We start from the raw sequence: 18,600 nt of genomic DNA, 5'->3' as shown, positions 1-18,600 counted from the left end.
TGTTTGGCCATTTAGTAGGTGAGTTTACCTTTGCATTCATTCTTCAAATACATGTGATCTTAGGTCATGTGAGGTGTGTTAATATGCAATTATGGGTCCATAATATCTATCAATCTACATTATTTTGTAATCACATATTACAACGACAAGAACACTCAGTCGTTCAATTGGCGCAAACTTCATACAATATTTATGCAAAGTTCCTTACATGTCTATGTTTACAAGTGAATGCTCATGTGCTTCACATATTACACCTAAACCAGCATGTTTGGTATCTCTTGGAACAGCTAGCAGTGTAGGAAATTGTTCGTTTTATTAGTAGGAATTAACGTCATATATGTTGTATGTATTTCAAGGGCGGACAGTTCAGCAAGCAAAGAAGAGAAGTGGAATTAAATAATACTTGGTGTGAATGCGTGTGGGAATCGTGTCAGGGACAAGAATAATTGTCGCAAGAGATTTGACGATATTAGGGCAAGATTAAAAAAGAAAATACAACAACTACGCTTGCATGCATGTGGTACTGGAGGAGGGCCGCCAGCACAACGTCTCATATTAACTCCATTGGAGGAGCAGCTTCGGGAAAAATTACTTCCCGTCGTCGTGGAGGGTTTGGCCGGTGACAGAGACATCGGAATTTATTCATCTGAATTTCCACCAGGTGAGAAATGTTACTGTACTAGGCGTGTCGTTGGTTACAGTTATTAGCGAATTTTCCGCTGCTATTTATACTTTCCTCCCAATAGAAGCATACCTACATCTATATATGTATATGTCTCTCTCTCTATATATATATCTATCAATATATATTTATATTTCGTTGTCCTACTAAAAGCAGTAAATAATATATCACGTGGCGCTGCGTGCTCATTTGCATGTCATCTCCCACAAACCTTTGCTGCAGTGGAAGCAATTTATGCTGCCCGAAGATGGGGAACAACAGGGTAGCACACATGTCTAACACATGCTAATGAGCAAACATTAATATGTAGTGTTGCAGTACACACATATGTAATAGTAATGTATATTTAATTTATTTGACACCTAGAAACACGACATTACTGCCTCTTCAAATCATGCATCAAAGATATTGCTACTGCCAACAAACATCACTTGCACCAACACATTTGCTTTTGGTTATTAAAAGGTCCTTTTTTGCTTCATGTCACATACAGAGACCATAATGAGGCACACGTTGCATATGTTATGTAATTGTGTTCATAGCTAGCTCACTTCATAATAGTATTTAGATCATCTAACATTGTGTTAAACCTGCTGCAATTAATATGTCATCACAGCATACACGTGAACCACTGACAGCTGCTTGAATTAATTGAAAGGTCACGGTGATGTCACCTTTTGGGGGAGGGACTACAGTTCTTTAAACCTGACAAGCTAAATAGAAGTTAATCACACTCATTTGAAATGTTAACTCTATGTACAAATTCACCCACCAAAGCATTATGTATCAAAACGTACGTTACACATTCGTTAACTCAGATATATAGTTCAACTTATATCAACACCAAATTATGACACCAGTAGCATCTGTGAGCGGCACAATGCAAGTGTTGTGTTGTTGAGTGGCAGCAACATTCAGCCTTGCAACAGCTTCTATTACTGTAGTACACATCCAGTAATAAAAGCATAAACTTTTCTAATATTACCTACTTAATGATAAACATTGTCAATGTTGATCTCATGATAGTGATGTACATAATGATTTTTATATTACTGCACAACATATGCAGTGTATGTCCAATATTATTAATATTGGTAAAACGCATTACTGCATAAACATTGTATGTTAGTGATCTAAATAGTCCAAAGTACACTGGCATGTACATTGTTATTAAAACGAATAATGTTCAGTTTGCCACTCACATTTTTCAAGTTCAGGAAGTGATGCTGTTAGTTTGCCTTACATACTCAACATACACTAACTCAATGGTCATTATGTACACATGTGAATTAACAACTTATGTTATTGTTCTATATAGTTGCTCCTGGAGGACATGTGTCACCTGAGACTGAGCAAGTGTCTTCACCTGGCTCATGCAGCTCATCGCACCTGGAAGGAAAGTGTATGAGGTGGCGGACATATAATATGTTCACTTCTATATGTTATGTTGTCATGTTAATTAATGGTTGAAGACATGTGGATTAAATTGGATAACTTAGTGTCACTGAAAAAGAAGTTTCTATAGAGAACATGTATTGTGCTTGGGATGTACAGTATCATGTAGGAGTTGTGAGGTTTCAACAACCTTTCATTCATTCTTATTTCACACCGAGTCCAAACAGAATTCTTAAGTTAAGGTACATTTTAATGTGACGTCATAAAACGTATGGAAACATGTTAGGTGATAGTTGTTATCACAGTGTATAATTACATAGTAAAACAGCAGACATTAGCATGCCATTTCATCATGTGTTCTTTTATTTTTAGAACATAATGATGGCAAAGACACAGAAATGCTATTAAGTGAAAATGAAGAGGTTCCCTTTCAAACAGTGACACAGGCAATTCCTCCAGCAAGTAACACATACACAGCAATAGCTGCTTCTGAAGAAAAAATTGTTCTAGCAGAAAATCGTCGCCATGCAGATATTATGTCAGTGCACGAAAGGATTATATCACTGCAGGAAGAAACGATATCACAATTGGCACACCTTCACAGAGTCTTCATTGAAGTTCCTAAAAAATTACAAACATTAAACACGACATTAAAAGCAGTAGTTGTTCAGCTAACCCAAGCTAATCACTTGAGAATGACTACAACAGCACATCAATTCAGCTTCACCCCATCACAGGATGGATCTTTACATGCTGCTAATTTTTCACCCCATGCATCTGATATTCATTCCCCAGGACGGGATGTTACTGGTACAGTAGCTGCAAGTTCTGTGCATGTTCCTCTCCACATCCAACCGCTGCCATCTGTAGTAAATCTGGAGCTGACACCTACAAAGGAGGCACCAAAAAGAAAAATGCACAAGCAATTACTAATAACCAGTTTTTGGAAAAAAACTAAAATACAAAAACATCAAACGGAGCAAGCATCAGTTGTGCACTGTCTACCAACTTGTTCAGAACTGCCACTGCCCACTAGCCCTGGCCGTGAAGTCTCACTGCCCACTAGCCCTGCCCCTGAAGTGTCACTACCCACTAGCCCTGCCCGTGAAGTGCTACAGGCCACTCAAACTGGCTGTGTTTTGCCTAAAGTTGTTGGCAAACGGATAAAAAAAATACCACCGACAACAAGCAGGCCTGTGACTCGGTCCCAAAAGGGAAAAAAAGAATACATTTTCTAATTAATTAAATCTGTATTTGGCCTTGTGATGTTGACTTAAGATTATCTAATGAATATTGTATGTATGATCAAGAGCTGTTGTTTCCAAACATTCAAGTATGTCCTTGTACACGTGAAGGTTTGGAAATGATCACAGTCTGAATGAATGCATAATGTAATTAATATTTATGTATTAATCATCTGTTCAGTAATGGTCTAACATTACACAGTTGCAATGTTTAGAGAAGGTGACATTCACTTAGCTACAAAACATTTTATTGAGGTGTGTTTGGTAGGTAATTTAGGAAGTCATTGCATGTTAATAGTATTCACATGCAAGTAAAAAAAAGTTTTAATTAACTGCTAACATCTTTCATTTACGTGTCGAGCAGGATTAACTGTAAAATATTACTTACCTACACCTTCCTTGAAGCTTCTTAATGTTTTCCTTTCATCATGTATGTGTACTACTTACAATAACATATCTGTGAATGTGTAGTAATATATATATGTAGTATCTATGTATATATGTACACACACAGTGTATAACTAATTATATATAAATATATATATATTACATTTGTATATAGTTTTTTGTACAAAAGATATATATGATGTTTTCTTTTGAAAAGACAGTATTGTCAATCAAAAAAACATTATGTTAGTTAAATATACATGATCTTACCCTTTCCCAATATGGGCCTAATATTATGAAGCACATAATTCACTCACCTTGATCACCATTTAAATAGTTTTCTAAGAAGGCCTACTTACTGCCATCAATACGTTCAGTCTATAACTGGATTAAATAGATATATTATATGTTGTAACACTACAGCCCTTGTAAACTCACAAAAGGCCTGGTCTGATGTTAACTCCAAATTGGACACAGCTGACTGTAGTAGGCTCTCAAACATACTTACCCTGTAATGTTTAAACCTTTAAATAAGTCTGAACAATCTAACAATCCCTGTTTACATAGAAGGCCTTAAATACAGTAACACACACACACACACACATATATATATATATATATATATATATATATATATATATATATATATATATATGTATATATATATATATAGATATTTCAGAGTTGGATAGATATAGATATATATATACACAGATATATGTTTGACACAGACAGAGTTAAGCAGACAGAAAGATACACTGGGAAATTTTGAACAAAAGACAGAGAAAAATATTAGCAGGTGTGTTTATATCTCATTATTTCAGTGTAGGCAGTTTTTTATGTATGGGAAAAATACATTTTCTCACCCACATTGTTTTTTAATTAAATTCGTAAACTTGGTTTGAGAATGTAGATTACGGGAAAATCAATGGCAAGTTCACTGCATTTCCTATCTTATTACAAAACATGTTTGCCAATTATTTAGACACATTCAAATTGGACCTCAAAATAAGGAGTGCAACATTGAAATTTTATTTTGGCCTTGACTAAAGCCACAAATGATAACATTTAATTAGTTTTACATTCAGCTGCAGAAAACGGCACCTTCTTTTTCACACATTTGACATCCAGAAATGGCAGAGCATACTACAGAGAACAGCAATCCCCTAAAACCTTATAAAGTCCTGATAGCAGAGGCTATCATGGCAAGTGCCCAGCACAAAGCCAATGTCGGTGTCATCTATGACTTGATCAGAACTAAATATCCATATTACCAAGACCCGTGCCGCGCTGAAAATTTTAAATCATCTGTACGATTCACTTTAACAACAAATAAGTTATTTGAACGTGTCCAAGATAACCTACAGGAAAGGTATGGTTTTTGGCAGATTGCACCACAATTTAAACTTACCATGGAACATGGCACATATATTCTGCTAAATAGCATATTTATTCCTAATACCAATAGCTATGGATCCGCTAATACTGTTCCGTCAGAATCGATACCTGCTGCAATATCTGCACCCTCCATTCCTGAACCACAGATGCAAGATGAACTGAACTATGATGATGGGTTTTGACCAAAAAGGTTGGGAAACACATTTGATTGGCAAAACCAAGAACTGTACGTACCTCCGGACATACCGTTTGAAGAAGGCTGTGGCGATTCCTATGAGCGCCTCATGGAGATGTGTCTCCTACAGGATTCAACGGTTGCCTCAAGCATGGATGAAAATGCAGTGTCTTTCTGGAGCGAACAGTTGCAGCCAAACGAACAGTTATTTCTACAAGAATGGTAAATATAATAATCGTTATGCGTTGACTCACCGTTAAAAGTTTTACCTTTTAAATATCCACCATTTTTACGCTAAATGCGTGGATACAGCGTAACATTGCAGACAGCATTACATGTAGCGTTCACAAACACATTATTTCCTATTACAATATACTACAACCAGAAACCTTACTACACATTGCTAACGGAGAAAATATACCTAGTTTCCTATCTCTTACAACATTTCATTGCAACATGTTACCATAACTGTAACACACCTCTTTGTTTATCATGCTACATTTAAAAAAAAAAGAGGGTCGGCCACATATGACGTGGGACCCTTGTCATGTGCCAAGCCGTCCTTTAAAGGATTATGGATGTAAGCCCCGCCCCCAACCGACGTGCGCGCGTCAAATCCTATTGGCTGTGTCCGTTTGTTATTGTTACGGTCACTGCACTGTGTCATGCGCGCGCGTCTGTGTTTGTGGGCGTGCAAAGTGCGGTAGGCCAATGTTAATTCAGTGGGAGGAGTGCTTGCATGCACTTAACGTTGCCTTAACATCACGTCACACGTATTGTATTCGCTCATTGGCTGATCTGCCGTGGTTTCCGTCCACACATGTCCGTTTAAAAAGTGTATAGAAGTACGTGTTCCGAACGATTTTGGTTTAGCGTTCATTGGATTTGAAATAAATATTATATGCTTAATGCTACTAACAACATGTACTGAACGCACAGCGTACACATTGTTTAGCGCATGCGCTAACACTTAGTCGACCCAATCGTGAAGTGCGTGCGCAAATTAAGATGTGCGCGCACATTGTGATGTATACAGGCACCGGAAATATCAAATCCCTAGTTATGGCTGCAACGCAATTAACAAAAGGATACATAATGATGTTTACTTGTAACCTTGCACTTCTAACATATAAGTGAATTACACGTGGATATACAAAATCATATAGAGATGTGTAACGCGTTGTCACGGCTACACATATATAAAGGTGCCATCTGTGACCATCATGTGTTTGCTGTATTTCAGAGATGTCGGGGAAGAATCAATGGGAACAATGTATCATTTCTGAAGAGTCTACCGTTATATGAGATGATTGTGAGGAGGAGCGACCGACTAATATACTACATATGCAACAATTTTTAAAATGCTTGTAGCGCATATTAACAAACAATACTAAATGTGAACAGGTTATGCCTATATTTCATAACCACTTAATTAACATAATGATGTTGCTAAAGATTTTTTTTAATCTATTTTTTATGTGTGTACTTTTTGTGGTAATAACATTATATGCCATGCTCACTTTCATATATAACAACCATTCCCACTCTGCAAACACATTTGTCTATTACATTGTATAATGGGACATAGGAGTGTAGAAAGTATGTAAAGGAGACGTAAAACCAAGTAGCCATTTAAAGCAGCAGTTCAGTCAATATCCTGTCAGTGTTTTTTTTTTTTCAAATTTAGTTCTGTAGTAAGAAAAATTACTGTTAGCATTTTGTGTTGTTAAAAAAACTAGTTTGAAAGACCTATTCTGTTGTCTTCTATTTTAACAGCCATTTGCTAAGGCACTGCCCCTTCATGTCCTGTCACAAGCTCTGCCACACCCCTTTGTCAGCCCTACCCTCCCTCTAGCACTTGTCAGTGGAGGAATGCTCATGAATATTCATGAGCTTCCACTGCCAGTCAAGCAGATTCTAAACAAATCCCAGCTTTTAATATGTCAACTAATTGCGAACTATCAATACATGGAAAACGAATTGACCTGCAGCTATACAGTTCTTTAGCTAATTAGAGATTGTACACATGAAACTATTGAAGTTAAAAAATAAATGTAAAAAACAAAACAATTACAATGAATGAACTGCAGCTTTTATGCATAAGTTCTCATGTTACATGGGGATGTTGTTTCAATTGTTTGTGAGTGTGGCAAAAAAGTTTTATGCCAACATGTAGTATTGAACTATAATGCATGATGTTAGGAAAATTAGGTACTGATATTGTCAACATTAAAGTTTATGTGTATATTTCATTTAGCAAACTAACTATAGTTTACTGTGTTTAGTAAACGTTACACACATACAGAGTAAAGTGAGTATGATGATATAAGCTAACATTATAAACCTGATGTTATGATTTGACGGTGTTACACATGCATCATACACAAATTGATACAGACACAAACAGTGGTCTTGAAATGTGTGTCTATGCAAATGTGCACGTGATTTACGTTATTCTGTTGAGAATACTTGTAAATGATCATCATAATAATGATGAACTGACGTGTATGACATTCCAACTATATTAAAAACATTGTCATTGGGTGAAATGAATTATGCAAAATTACTAATACATTTTTTGAATATTTTGCTTTGTGTTAACAGTTTGACCATTGCTACATGTAGGTCACATCAACACACGTGTGACTTATACATACACATGTGACAATGTAAAAAACAACTTTACCATTAATTGATAGCATTAAGTATCACATACATTGCAACATACAAGATGTACAACGCATTGCTGTGATTGCAGGCATTCATGTATGGAGTGTTATGATCACTCATGTGCATCCGTGGTTAATCACCTCCTCTAAGCAAAACACTAGCAGCATTTATCCCCTTCTCTCCAACCACCCCTATATTAGACTGAAAAGAAAAAATGGTGTATATAGCGCTAAAAATACAATATAATGACAATATATAAAAAAACAATGTAAAATACCTATAAATAAACTAAATGTGGTATGGCTGCCAGGAAAAACTAACCCAAACACAGTTAGTGAAAAGCACAGAGAAAAACAATACAGACCGGCGCCTCAATGTCCAATTGGAAAAAAAGTGAGTCCAAAGATATGCTGCAATGTCCAGTAAAAGGTAATCCAGTTGTTAGACAGCAGGCTCCACAGCAGCAACCGTGGTATATCATGCAAGGGAGATAAAAGGAGAAATCATAGCGTGACACTGTATGAACAAAACACATAACACACAAACACAAACATACAACACTTACAACAAAGACAGATAGGCTGACTAATATACAGAGATTTTAATAAGACAATATTACTAAAAATAGTCAGTGAACTGACAGAGCAGGTCTAGGATCCGGTGTGTAAAACCGGAATCCTACTTACAGAAATTCAGATGTAACAGGCTTTGGTAAATAAGGGGCTCTGTCCGGTGGAAGCTGATACTGTATAAGACGCGTGGTGCTCATGAATGGCCGCCGGCGCCTCTTCTGATCACCGTCAGACCGTGCGTCCCTGCAGGCCACTTCTCGCGATATCTCACGTCTGTGACGTCACCCGCTAGGCGGAGCCGCTTGCCGCTTGCCGCACTTGCCTCCCTTCCCGTCTGAGACTGGGGATTTCTGTAAAGGTCTGCTCGTAGTGAAGTTCACTGCCAAAATAATTCTCTCAAAGGCCCAACGCGTTTTGTGCGCATGCGCACTTCTTCAGGGGATAATTAGCACAGTCAATGCACACTTTATATACTGGCACGTGATATCACACCTTGTGAAAACACAGTTTTACACACCGGATCCTAGACCTGCTCTGTCAGTTCACTGACTATTTTTAGTAATATTGTCTTATTAAAATCTCTGTATATTAGTCAGCCTATCTGTCTTTGTTGTAAGTGTTGTATGTTTGTGTTTGTGTGTTATGTGTTTTGTTCATACAGTGTCACGCTATGATTTCTCCTTTTATCTCCCTTGCATGATATACCACGGTTGCTGCTGTGGAGCCTGCTGTCTAACAACTGGATTACCTTTTACTGGACATTGCAGCATATCTTTGGACTCACTTTTTTTCCAATTGGACATTGAGGCGCCGGTCTGTATTGTTTTTCTCACCCCTATATTAGAATAATGGAATTTTTAAGGGTACATACATGAAATGTGATGTCATGTCACTAATAATTTTCACATACTATGCACATGAAACATAAAGAGTATCTAAACGCATGTAGATGATAGAGAAACGAGATGTATGTAAGATTTGAAGTTGTCAACTATGTTGGGTTTATACATCCTATAATTATACGTATATAGAGGTAGGCTCATCTTATGACAGATGTCAGTTCATATACATACCATGGTCAGTGATAGAGGAGATATACCTATAAAAAAATTGAAGAATACATAAATTGCAAACATTGACATGACATCTTCATTAACGTAAGCAACACACCAAAGTGTCTATTTGGTGTTACATATGAAACACCATGTTTATTTTGTCACATTAAATATTAAAAGCTGCCTGGTGTACACATCATATTGATGCACATGTAACAGTGTAACAATAAGATTGAATGTAACCATACTGCAATAATGAATGACTATCGCCATACTATGTGTATTGTGTTTGCATAATCAAAAACACAATGTTACTAAATTACTCGTTTGTAACACTTGTTGTATTCACATACAGTACACACAACTAGTTTACATTCGAAGAAGGATTATATAACCTGTGCAAGAATAACATACCGGTGCCACATGCCTTTGTCCACACAGCAGAGAAGAGAAAGGTGTGCGACCCATATTCATCTGTGTCCTAACAGAAGGTTATTATAATCAATGTAGTGTTAATTTAACATAATTAATATATCAAAGTAGTACTAGGAACATATATGTATTTACGTACCAGAAAAAAAACTATTTATGAGATTCTGGCGTGTCTCGGCACCACTGGCTGTTTGTTCATTTTCAGCTGGTACATTTGTGGGATGCTCCTCTTCCAAAGTCTGACCTATGTCTGAGTGTACATTGTGTCTGAGTGCCACATTGTGCAAAATGCAACAGGCAATGATAATATCAGACACTTTTTGAGGCTTATATTGAAGAGCCCCACCAGTTCTGTCGAGACACCGAAATCTAGTTTTGAGAAGGCCAAATGTCCTCTCTATAACGGATCTGGTAGATATATGGGCAGCATTGTAGCTCTCCTCTGCTTCAGTTTGAGGGTTTAGCACCGGGGTCAACAGCCACGGCCTAATTCCGTATCCTGAGTCACCTATAATCAATGTAGCACACATAAGGTAACATTAGTGATAACATTCTAAAATAAAATCATTCCTAAACAAAAAAGAGGTTTGTGTTACAACATCCAAATATGTACTCACCCAACAGCCAACCAGGTCCAAAATGGGCTTCTTCGAAAGCATGGAAGACTGATGAGTTCCTCAGGATAGAGGAATCGTGACTGGAACCAGGGAATTTGGCTACCACATGCATTATCTTCATCGTGGCATCGCATACCAGCTGTACATTCAGGGAATGGTAGTGCTTACGGTTGCGGTAAGCATGCTCACTCTGACTAGGCGGAATCATTGCCACATGGGTGCAATCGATTGCACCCATCACACATGGTATCCCTGCTATGGCATAAAAGCCATTCCTGACTTCCAGCCACTGTGTCTGCTCTTTAGGAAAATAAATATAATTCCTAGCACGTCTATTGAGTGCATAGAGAAACTGGGTAAAGGCCCGCGAGAATGTAGATTGCGAGACCCCGCCCACTATGCCCACAGTTGTCTGGAATGACGCGGAAGCAAGATAATGTAATGAGCACAGCATTTTAACAAGCCCAGGGACTGCACGACCTCTGGCTGTCACAAAATCTAAATCTCCCCTTATCTCTTCATAAAGAGATAAGAATGCTGCTGAACTCAAACGATAGCGACTGACTATCTCCTCCTCACTCATCCCATCTAACAGGGTTCTCTCCCTGTACACACGTGGACGAGCCACAACTTCTCTCCTCTGATCTCCTGTCCCTCTCCCTGTCCCTCTCCCTGTCGTGTCCACGCGCCTGTCCCTGTCACTGTCCCTGGTTCTGTCCCTCCCTTGCCCTATGTCATTCTGTTCTTCAGCAAGCCACTGGTGCAAAAGAATGTTCCTCCGTCTCCTAAACATGCGCATCATTTTGAAATCTGTAGCTGTGAATGAGCAGGTAATGGGCGTCCTTTAAATAGCTATGTGATGACAAAGACCTGACGGGCCGAAACGCGTCAAGAGGATCCGTTTGCACTTTGTTTCATTAAAGTTTTTTATGAATCACTGATCAGCCTTCTCTGAAGTTCTTACTCCACGGCTGTGCGGCATCTACACCTCCCCTGGGAGGATTTCCAGCTATGTGATGATGTCAGGTGAGTTGGTAAAATGCAACGTGTTACATTAACACATTAAAGTACTTGGCTCCCAAGCTGTATCCATTTGATCTAACAAGTATTATTTCTGTGTATTCAGCAGCCAATCGTGATATTTGACAATGATGTAACGTGAAGCTTTGTACAAGCATTCATTGTTAATTCTTAGTGTAATGTGTCATGCATGTAGCACTTCTGAACGCAACAGTCAGTCATGTAATGATGCTAAAAGCATGAGATTGACGTATAAAAAGTTTGCTGCAACATGTCTAATTTGCCATGTTAGTGTCACATGTTCCCAACAATGAATTCTCGTGTGCATATGCATACATTGATGGCATCAGGATAGTTGCTATTGAATCAGTTTGAAAGGTGTAACAATGAGTAAGTATTGTAGATGTGTGTATAAGTTAGCATGAAGTGCTTGTAATGCAACTTTTACAATGTAAACATGCAATGTGATTGAGTGTCCAATAGTGGACGTCATGAAAAAAGGGAGGACACAAAGTACATGTAAACATGAGAAGAAAGATGTACATGAACGTTTGATGATGCGTTACACATTACAAGCATTGTCTAATGTAAAGCTACATGAATATACGGTGGCTGTGTTAGATGTGTGACATGGGTAACATCATATAATCAATTGTCGCACAGATCAGTAACATGTCTGATATGATGTGATCTTCTCCTTTAAGAGTTGGGTATAGGTTTTTCCATTGCCACATCATCACATGATGAGTAATGTGACACGCAAATGATGAAAACATCTAAAAGTACAATGTTCTGCAAATAATAAACGTCTGGTGTGACACGATGCAGTGAATGCCCCCCACACTGTAATGCTCAACACATTTGTATTGTGAGCAATCGAACATAAACAGTACTATAATGTTGTACGTCCCCGCTCCATTGACTCCATTGATGTACAGATGAGTTTATTTTTCTAAGTGCTGTTCCGGCAGCCTTAGCGATCGTTCTCCCCTCCAACTTGCCAACTTTAGTTGGCGGGACAAATTGGCCATGAAGTCTCAATTTCTTAGTGCCGATCAGCCCCGATTTTGCTACTTGAATACAGCCGAATTAAAAAAGTGGCGAAAAGTGCCGAAAAACGGCTTATCGGCAGGCGACTGGCCATAACAAATTTATCGGACACCAAAACTGGCGAAATCAAGCACTTATCGGCGCTTACTGAATCTCAAACCCAATTTTGGCGGGAAAATGGCGAAAAAAGCCTTATCAACGCTTACTGCATAGAGCCCTAAGTGTCCGTCAAAGTCTGAGGGGGTACCAAAGTGCTCCACAGTGGAAACAAAGAAGAAAAAGATCCTTTCTTCAGCTGCAAAGGATCAAGTCCCTCAAACTGCACTGCAAAAGAAGGTAAAACCAATGTCAAAGCCAGTAAATCATTCTTCTGCTCCTATACCAGGGAAGTCACCCCATGGCCCACAATCTGGTGACGAGGCAGTTCTGTTAAAAAAGATGAAACGTGTTTGTCTCTCAGGTGCCCAAATTTCCAATAAGGTAAATGAAAAGATGCTGCAAAGCCGTGAAGGTTCAATGGATGCAAAGACACCTGCTGTTACTCATATTAATCCTAAACTGAAGAAAACTCAGGAGATCGGGATCAAACGTAAAAATGCAAAGACTCTTGCAGTTACTCATAGTCCTGAGCGGAAGACACCTCAGGAGATGGGGATCAAACGTAAACAGAACAGCAATAGCAAGCAGGTAGTGAAGACCAGGTTTTTCAGTTTTAAGCAAGCGCTGGCTTGTGGTACTGATAATAACCCCAAAGCTCTCAAAAGAAAAAGTGCTAATCAGCCTGGGATGAATTCAGAAGTCCTTGGGAAGGGCAAGAAGTCACTGGAACCTTCTGACCAAGGAAAGTTGAAAGCCCATCCCAGCAACCTAAGCCTCCTAATGATTAAATCTGTTCAATTATTTCACCCATTGGGTAAAAAAGCAGGTCCCATAGGTCCAGGGGCACCCGCAGGATCCATTACACTTGGAAATAAGCTTGGACCAATGCAAGGAAGCCAAAGCCAGACTTCTGCTTCTCATGTTCAGTGGCCTCCTACTGATGGGATTAAAATGTGGATGGTCAAGAAACAGAGCAGTATTTCTGGAATTGAAGGAGTCGGTATTAATGCCAGGCCTAGGCTATTTAAAATACGTGAGCACACAAGACCTGACATTAAAACCAGTGAAATCAAACAACATGGGAAAAACAAAGCTTCAGTTATAGAGAATCTCAAACACTTCCCAGTGATATCCATAAAACAGGAAGCTGCAGTAAGATGCATTGAAAAGTTCAGCCAAACCACTATCCCCATTCCAACCTGAAATCGCATAACCATTCCTTGCTAGACTGGATTCTCTCCTCAAACCCCAGCAGAATCCAATCCTCTGGCATCCTTCCTGATATTTTCAGTGACCATGCAATAGTGTACTGTGTAAGGAAAATTAAACCGCCCCATTCAAGCCCTAAAGTTCTCCTCACTAGAACATTTAAAAACTTTAACCCACAACAGTTTCTGGATGACCTTACCAACTGCCCATGGCACAGAATCAATTTAATTCCCGACCCCGATCCTGCGCTCGACTATTTCCAATCCGAGTTCTTAAAACTCTGCGATACCCATGCTCCACTACGCAAAATAAGGGTACGGGGGCCCATCTTCCATGGGTTACAACTGACCTTATTGCACTCTACCAGCTCAGGGATACCTTGTGGAAAAGCTACAAAGTAACTGGCACTACCAAGGATCTCAATCACTACAGATGCCTGCGGAACATGTGCACAAGGCAAACATGGCACGCAAAAGCACAATATAACTCTGTCAATCTCCACCAATGGACATCAAACCCAGCTAACTTCTGGAAGGTTATCAACAATATATTCCAGCCTCCTAACCACCAACAACCAAGTAATATCACTAAGGGGGATATTACTCTGACAAACCCCACTGACATTGCAAAAGCATTCAATGATTACTTTGTGATGTGTGCCACTAACTTATTAGCGAAACGCAGCCCAAACCACCAACCTGAATCTCATCCTGGGAGTGCCCACATAGCCCCAGCCCTTCCCAACACTGCCCCCAATTTTCAATTTAGCCCAGTATCTGAAGAGGAGATTACACAAGCGCTCCTCAAACTAAAACTAAGCAGCCAATGTGGACCTGACTTACTACAATCTAGGTTCCTACGACTTGGTGCCCCAGCCATTGCCAAACCAATTGCGTCCATAGTCAACTCTATCCTGTCTGCAGACCATATCCCTAAGACCTGGAAAACTGCCAGAGTTGTCCCAATCTTCAAAAGTGGGGACAAAAACACTGTCTCAAACTACAGACCAATCTCACTTCTCCCAATTCTATCCAAAGTTATGGAAAAATGTGTCCACTCCCAATTAAGCGATTTCTACACCAAGACAAATTTCCCTAGCCAATTCCAGTCTGGGTTTCGTCCCAAACACTCCACCGTAACTACCCTGCTAAAAGTTTGCAATGAAATCCAGTGTGGAATGGAACGGGGACAACTCACTGGTGCAGTATTCCTAGATTTTGCAAAGGCTTTTGACACAGTTGATCATGCTATCCTGCTTAACAAACTCCAGAGCTCTGGAATAGGGAAACATGCTTTAAACTGGTTTCAGTCCTACCTATCAGGAAGATCCCAACATGTGTCCATCTCAGGCTCTAACTCCAACCCCCTGGATATCACCTGTGGTGTCCCGCAAGGCTCTGTTCTGGGGCCCCTACTCTTCTCAGTGTTCATTAATGATCTTCCCACAGCTTGTAAGGAAGCCTCAATACACATGTATGCAGATGACACAATCCTACACTGGCGACACACTTTATTCGAGCTTGGCTAGTCCCACGAATTCGGGTATACCCGGATGTATTGAGGTTTGTGACTGTTTTCTGCCCGAGTGCATTGAGGTATTTTCCAGCAGGGATTGAAGCATTTTATTCCCGCTGGCTGCAATACTGCACAGTATATATATATATATACTGCATTACAATTCATGAATTTATGCCATCTGGTAGACATGCGAAGCATTGCAGCCTATTAAATCCTAATCATTATCATTTAACAGATCAGCCGCCCATCAGCCAGGCATGAACCCAGGCTGGGAAGGCAAATGTAACGGGGCTTGTCAGAGGTGAGGAGTGGCGCATTCCAGGTATCTGCCAGGTACATACCGGGTATTTGCTCGAATAAAGTGTGTCGGTGCAGTATATGCACACAGCCATAGCCTCTCTGACCTTCAACACATACTTCAGTCTGACTTTTTGAGACTCGAAAACTGGATTTCCCAAAACAAACTGTTTTTAAACACTGACAAGACTGTAACAATGGTATTTGGGACCAAGACTAAATTTGTAAAGCTTCCAGTGACTGAGCTCCTGATTAGAACCAACGCTAACACCACTCTAACACGTGTCACTAGTTTTAAATACAGCTAAACCCCGTTATAACGCGCCTCGTTATACCGCGATTCGGTTATAACGCGGTTTTCCCGTGGCTCCCGTTTTAAAAAAAAAATTTTTTTTTACATTTTTTTTTTGCACACTGCACACTGCACACACTCACTGCACACACTCACTGCACACACTCACTGCACACACACTGCTCATTGCTCACACTGCACACACACTGCTCATTGCTCACACTGACACACTGCACACACACTGCTCATTGCTCACACTGACACACTGCACACACTGACACACTGCTCATTGCTCACACTGCACACACTGACACGCACACTGCACACACACTGCTCATTGCTCACACTGCACACTGCACACACACTGCTCATTTCTCACACTGCACACACTGACACACTGCACACACACTGCTCATTGCTCACACTGCACACTGCACACACACTGCTCATTGCTCACACTGCACACACTGACACACTGCACACACACTGCTCATTACACACACTGCACACACACTGCACACTGCACACAATTATTATATAGAAATAAACAGACAACTGCACTTTAACAGATGTATTTTGCCTGTACAACGTCTTGTGACTTTTGTTTCACAAAGTTAAGGGGGTGGGAAGTCATTGTGCTGTGGGGGTTGGGGGGGTGGCGGGGCCCTGCGCTGCGGCTACGGCGGGCCCTGTACTGCGGCGGGGGGGGGGGAGTTAGCGGTCTGTGTGTGTGAGTGCGAGTGCCTGTCTGTGTGTGTGTGTATGTGCGTGAGTGCCTGCATGTGTGTGCGCGCGTGTGTGTGTATGAGTGCGTGAGTGCCTGTGTGTGTGTGTGTGTGTTGAGGTTCCCTTCTCAAGTCAGGGTCTCTGCTCAGATGTGGATTGCCAAATTAGTATAACACAGGCCTGGGTGCACCCCGGATCCCAATAAATGACACACACAGAGTCATGTATCAGTTCCCTCAGGCTCCGCAGCTCAGACTGACGTGCCGAGTATATGTATTACAGAATATATATAGGCAGACAATAAGTTTCAGTTTCGTTTCTCTGTACCAGCTGAATTCACAGGAAACCGAGAGTCAGTAGAAAAAGGCTCCTGGTTGAGTTTCGATTCACCTCAGAGAGAGAGAGAGAGACTTATTAGCTTATATAAAAACATACTGCGTTATTTCCAAGCCTTGCAGTTAAAGCAGATTCAATATGGCGGAATGCATACAAAATGGACGAATAGTTTCTTATAATACTTTATTACCTTCACATGTGTGTATGAGTGCTCCAGCCCGAGTCCGTGGAGGGAGGGGAGAGTAGCGGGTCCCTCCTGCAGCCAGTGGAGGGAGTGGGGGGAGAGTAGCAGCTCCCTCCTGCAGTCCGGTGAGGGGGGGGAGAGTAGCAGCTCCCTCCTGCAGCCAGTGGGGGGAGAGTAGCAGCTCCCTCCTGCAGTCCGGGGAGGGGGGGGAGAGTAGCAGCTCCCTCCTGCAGTCCGTGGAGGGGGGGGAGAGTAGCAGCTCCCTCCTGCAGTCCGGGGAGGGAGAGTAGCAGCTCCCTCCTGCAGTCCGGGGAGGGGGGGGAGAGTAGCAGCTCCCTCCTGCAGTCCGGGGAGGGGGGGGGAGAGTAGCAGATCCCTCCTGCAGTCCGGGGAGGGGGGGGAGAGTAGCAGCTCCCTCCTGCAGTCCGGGGAGGGGGGGGAGAGTAGCAGCTCCCTCCTGCAGTCCGGGGAGGGGGGGGAGAGTAGCAGCTCCCTCCTGCAGTCCGGGGAGGGGGGGAGAGTAGCAGCTCCCTCCTGCAGTCCGGGGAGGGGGGGGAGAGTAGCGGGTCCCTCCGCTCAAGCCACGCCACCCCTCCCTGTCAAACCTCCCACCTCCCGCTCCGGCTCTTACACTTACTTACACACACACTCAGACACTTACACACACTCACAGACACTTACACACACGCGAGGGCCCTGTGCTGCGGCGGGGGGGGGGGGGTTAGCGGTCTTCCGGAGACTGCTTACCTGTCTCCAAAAGCAGCACACTTATGCAGGCACCCCTCACGTTCGCCGTGCGCATGCGCATGCGCCGTGCGGCAGTGGATGTTGCCTGCCAGTTCCCGCGGTGACAGGGGGAAGCGGGGACAGGAGGGACATCCCCGCTCCCATCTCCTGCCCCGCGGGCTGTCCCGCGGTGACAGGGGGAAGCGGGGAGCGGAGGGACATGCCCGCTCCCATCTCCTGTCCCGCGGGATGAATATGCGCTAAAGCGCGGCGGCCATTTATTTTCTCTCGCGACCCCGTTAGTAACGCGGTGGTCTCGGGGTGGACCCCGAGACCCGCGTTATAACGGGGTTTAGCTGTACCTGGGCTTATGGTTTGACTCCCACTTAACATTCGGGATGCACATTGATACCCTGACAACTAAGACCTATGCCAAACTAGGGGTACTTTACAGGAACAAATCCTCCCTAAGTCTCCTGGTCAGAAAGCGTATTGCACAGCAGATGCTAATGCCAA

The 18,600-nt window shown here is 41.6% G+C and overlaps 1 protein-coding gene across 9 annotated transcripts in view; it reads right to left on the bottom strand.

Annotated features, from left to right (window-relative positions):
- Positions 1 to 1,922: 1,922 nt before the first annotated feature.
- LOC142463912 (endoplasmic reticulum-Golgi intermediate compartment protein 3-like) overlaps positions 1,923 to 18,600 on the bottom strand; it is a 102,716-nt gene continuing 86,038 nt past the window's right edge. For 6 of the 9 annotated variants that reach the window (XR_012787535.1, XR_012787537.1, XR_012787528.1 and 3 more), the window contains 2 exons: positions 5,341 to 5,492; positions 1,923 to 2,965 (listed from right to left, as the gene is read on the bottom strand). The gene's annotated coding sequence lies outside the window, so the exon portion shown is untranslated. The remainder of the gene's footprint in view (positions 2,966 to 5,340; positions 5,493 to 18,600) is intronic. The other 3 variants (XR_012787533.1, XR_012787534.1, XR_012787532.1) reach the window with 3 other exon arrangements.

This window comes from Ascaphus truei, chromosome 12 (genome assembly GCF_040206685.1).
Source record: "Ascaphus truei isolate aAscTru1 chromosome 12, aAscTru1.hap1, whole genome shotgun sequence".
Classification (NCBI taxonomy): Eukaryota; Metazoa; Chordata; class Amphibia; order Anura; family Ascaphidae; genus Ascaphus; species Ascaphus truei.
This window is presented reverse-complemented; position numbering and strand designations above follow the sequence as displayed.